The sequence below is a fragment of the Schistocerca piceifrons genome, chromosome 8 (genome assembly GCF_021461385.2).
Source record: "Schistocerca piceifrons isolate TAMUIC-IGC-003096 chromosome 8, iqSchPice1.1, whole genome shotgun sequence".
NCBI lineage: Eukaryota > Metazoa > Arthropoda > Insecta > Orthoptera > Acrididae > Schistocerca > Schistocerca piceifrons.
In genome coordinates this window covers 474,429,743-474,434,501 of record NC_060145.1, presented here as the reverse complement: position 1 = coordinate 474,434,501, position 4,759 = coordinate 474,429,743, and the positions used below count along the sequence as shown (strand labels likewise).

The window sequence follows — 4,759 nt, the reverse complement described above, 5'->3', positions numbered from 1 at the left end:
AGTAGTACTATTTACTATACTGAGTGCCATAACGACTATTTAGCAACAGCATGATGTACTGTATACTGGCACCGTGGCCGGTTTAAAGGGTGGTGTGGTGGGTCCTACCCGTACGCGCATGCTGCTAGTATTACTACAGCCGCGCACGGGATAACCACCTTTTTGGTCGAAAATGAAATTTCTCAAATTGAGGAACTAATACCGCCAATTACATCTAATTTTAATGCTGATTAACGTCATACTATTATTTCTGTGCTAAGTTCATAATTAATAGTCTAAAATACCATCCCTTACTGGGACTGTCCTATGCTGCAATGTGTTGTGTAGATAGTTCCGCGTAGTTAGCGCTTAACTTTCCCACTAGAGCGCGCCCCGCTAAGCACAACAGCGCAGGCCCAGCGCTCGTCGGTCTCCGCACTACGAGATGGAGCTGTCTTAGAGAAGGACCAAATTCTGCTTCCGCCGATCCGCGTATTAATATGTAACGCAGCCAATGAGATTACTGCTAACATAGAACCTTTTCTCCTCGCGGATCACACTCGCGCAGTGATACATGAACGCTCGAGGTATTATAACGAGTGTACAGACCTCCGATGCATCAGTCTGCATTAGTCTGTGCCTAATAAGATTACCATATTCCTGTACATAGCCATGAAGAGAAATGTATAGACGCTTTGTCAAGTATCAGAGATATGTGAGAATAAGATTAACGTACCAAGACCAAAGGAACTTCAGATTGTCAATTGCAAACAGCATCCAGAATCAAGTTACGTAATGTCTATGATTTTTATTATTTTAATAAATGTGTGTGAAAATTAATCAAGTTCTGTTTAAAGTTGATCACCGTCAATCTGCTACTCTAAGCGTGCAAGTGGCATTTCTATCGTCTGACCTAACGGCAGAAGATAAACACGCCACGATAAGACCACGAGACATATTGCTGACACTCGCCTACTTCGTTTGAGCGACGAGTCAAATAATCTGATGGTGTGTGTACCGAAGGTCTTACAGTACGCACAAGACACAATGTATAAGACATCGTTCTACTAGAGTGGCCAGCATGTTCGGCAGACATAGAAAATGCCTGAGACAGATTGAAAAGGGCTGTTTACGGACTACGTGACCCACCAACAACTTTGAGGAGTCTACGCCGAATCTCCGTTGAAAAGCGGGACAATCTGGACCAACAGAGCATTGGTGAACTTGTGGATAGTATTCCACGACGAGTACAGGCATGCAACAATGCAAGAGGACCAGTGTGTACAGCAATCTGGACCACCGCCTCTGAAGGCTTCGCTGTATGGTGGTAAAACATGTAATGTGTGGTTTTCATGAGCAATGAAAAGGGCGGAAATGATGTTTATATTGATCTCTATTCCAATTTTCTGTACATGTTCCGGAATTCTCGGAACCGAGATGATGCAAAACTTTTTTGATGTATGAATATACGCTTATGCTGTATTAATATAATTAGTGTCCCTTATGAAGTTGCTTTTTTTTCCTACGATCTTTATTCAAACATTCACAAGCGTTCTCTTAAGAACTTCGTTCTTTAAAGAATGGCATTCGTTTTCACGATATTTAAAGACGAGAGAGAGTCAGTGGCTTTCAGAAGAGATGATACGTTCTATTTTGATGAAATTTTCAGCCAAGAGGGTAAGTGGAGTTTCAAAGCACGTACCGCAAATGATGAAGACGTCGATGTTCAGCCACAATGCAAGTTCATCTCAGTTTACTAGGCGTTGTAGGTTGCAATGTGCGAGGGACGTTCCGTAAGTAATGATACATGTGTTTTTTCCGGTAAATTCCGGTTGAAAAAACACAGAATTTGTTTTGGGACAAAACCTACTGTTTAATGAAGTTCTGATAGGTAGCGGTGTTTTATGAAGCCTTCAAAATGTCGTCTGTACGGAGGTGCGATCGAAGCAGGGGGGCTTTCATTGAGTTCCTTTTGGCTGAAAGCCAGAGTATCGCAGGTATTCATAGGCGCTAGAAAACCGTCTGTAGAGATCTGGCAGTGAACAAAAGCACGTTGAGTCGTTGGGAGAGGCGCGTGTCATCATCACAACAGGGTCGCGCAATGCAGTCGTATCTCCTGTGTGCCGGCAGGCCGCGCGTAGCTGTGATCCCTGCAGTGTTGGAACGTACAGACACTCTCACTGGAGGTGGTAGACGTATCACATTCCAAAATTACGAAATATTATATTCAAGAAAAAGTTTGTATAACTTTAAAGAGCATGTTGCCAATGGTTGCAATTATTCACCATAGAGGACAATAATTAAATAGGATTTCTGCTTGCACTGATCACTAAACGCTTAACATGCACTCGGTTCATTGAATCTTATTTTGTTGACAGAAAATTTGTTCCACGATCGAGGATGGTAGAGTAATAAGACCTCACACGAGATTTCAGTACTTTGATTGCGTTTTAAGGACGTTAGGTTTCTTGAAAATGGTTCAAATGGCTCTGAGCACTATGGGACTCAACTTCTGAGGTCATCAGTCCCATAGAATGTAGAACTACTTAAACCTAACTAACCTCAGGACATCACACACATCCATGCCCGAGGCAGGATTCGAACCTGCGAACGCTGCGGTCGCGCGGTTCCAGACTATAACGCTTAGAACCGCTCGGCCACCCCGGTCGGCAGTTTTTTTTTATTTTACAGGCTTTCATAGATGAGGTTTCACTACATGTAGCACGAAAGCTTTTTATAATCTACGTTATGACCTGTAGTGGCCAGAACAGATTGATATGCAGGCTCTATCGTCCTATAAACGAGAGGGATTATGGGAATGGTTAAATTAACTATGACGATAGAACATCTGTTTCACGTTTGTCATATTATTGACAAAGTAGCAAAGAGAACTTTAAAAAAGCTTATAAGGGTTAGTAGGATCTATGTTTGGAGACGTAACATTAGATTTTTGGAAAAGATCCATCCACACAATCCCGAACGCTGGAGGAGCAGACAAACGTGAGGACTGTCACACGATCTGCTTAACGGTGCGTACATCCAAGATGCTGAAAATGACAGTATACAGAAGAATGCAGGAGAAAATGAGCGTCTGGTAGACGGCGATCACTTTGGCTATAGCAAAACTTAAAGGCACCCAGACTGACATCGCGGTTTGTTAACGGCAGGAAGACGTAAGAAATGTCCGTACACGGTCGTAAGAGATGCCGACTTATAAAAAGCGTTAGAAAGTGTAAAATGGTGAAAGGTCTTCGGAGCTCTCAGGAAAATAGGAGTAAGCTATTGAAAAAGACGTGTAATCAACATATAGAAGACCAGTAACGAAGTGCTCCGGTTAAAAATTATTTAAGACAGAGATGGAGCCTTTCTCGCCTGCTGTTCAACCTGTACGCCAAAGAAGGAGTGACGGAAATAAAAGAAAGTTTCAGGAATGGGATTAAATATACGAAGACAGTAAGTTGTTCTCGAAAGAACAGTTACTGTTGATGACCGTGCGGCTGTTTCCCTGGAATAAATGATAACTAACTGACAACCTCAGCTGCCGACAGGTGTTGTTGATATACCTCGATGTAGACAGTTGAAAATGTGTGCCCCGACCGTGACTCGAACCTGTGATCTCCTGCTTACATGGCAGACGATCTATCCATCTGAGCCACCGAAGACACAGATGAATAGCGGGACTGCAGGAACTTATCCCTTGCGCGCTTCCCGTGAGACTCCCATTCCCAACTGTCCACAATTCTGCATATGTATTGTACCTTATAGACATTTGCCCACCCAGCTGTCCACATCGAGGTATATCGACAATACCTGTCGGCAGCTGAGGTTGTCAGTTAGTTATCATTTATTCCAGGGAAACAGCTGCACGTTCATCAACAGTAGCTCTTCTTTCCAGAACAAGTTACTGTCTTCGTATATTTAGTTAAAGGCTACCCAGCCATTGACCTTCGTCTGTGCGAATGCGCACAGGTTGCCCAAACTCTTACGGGAATCGCCAAAGCGTGCGCGAGTAATGAGTGGGTGGGCAAATGTCAATAAGGTACGATACATATGTAGAATTGTAGACAGTTGGGAATGTTAGTCTCACGGGAAGCGTGCAAGGGATAAGTCCCTGCAGTCGCGCTATTCATCTGTGTCCTCGGTGGCTCAGATGGATAGAGTGTCTGCCATGTAAGCAGGAGATCCCGGGTTCGAGTCCCGGTCGGGGAACACATTTTCAGCTGTCCACATCGAGGTATATTAACAACACCTGTCGGCAGCTGAGGTTGTCAGTTAGTTATCATTTAATGGGATTAAAATTGAAGGTGCAAGAAAATCATTGCTAAAATTCACTGATGATATCTGTGTAGTCAGCGAAGGTGAAGAAGAATTACAGGATCTGGTGCATGGAATGGAGAGTCCAGTGTCACACACTATGGATTGAGGGCAAACAGAAGAAAATTAATAACAAGTAGCAGAAATGAGATAACGATAAACGTAACATCGGAGTTTCAAATCATGAAGTACAGGAAATCAAAGAATTCTGTTACCTTGGAAACAAAATAACATTCAGATGTTCCAAAGAAGTCACAAAAAGTAGGATAGCGCAGGTAAAGAGGGCATTCCTGGCCAAAAGAAGTCTCTTAGTATCGAGACATCGGCCTTAATTTGAGGAACAAATTTCTGAGAATGTATATTTGGAGTACAGCATTGAACGGATGTGGATCGTGAACAGTGGGAAAACTGGAACAGAAGAGAATCGAAGTGTTTCAGATGTGCCATTGAACAATATTGAGAATTA

At 43.0% G+C, this 4,759-nt stretch overlaps 1 non-coding gene across 1 annotated transcript; it reads left to right on the top strand.

Annotated features, from left to right (window-relative positions):
• Positions 1 to 4,114: 4,114 nt before the first annotated feature.
• Positions 4,115 to 4,188, top strand: Trnat-ugu. The gene has a single exon. It is a non-coding gene; the product is annotated as a tRNA-Thr (tRNA).
• Positions 4,189 to 4,759: the final 571 nt, after the last annotated feature.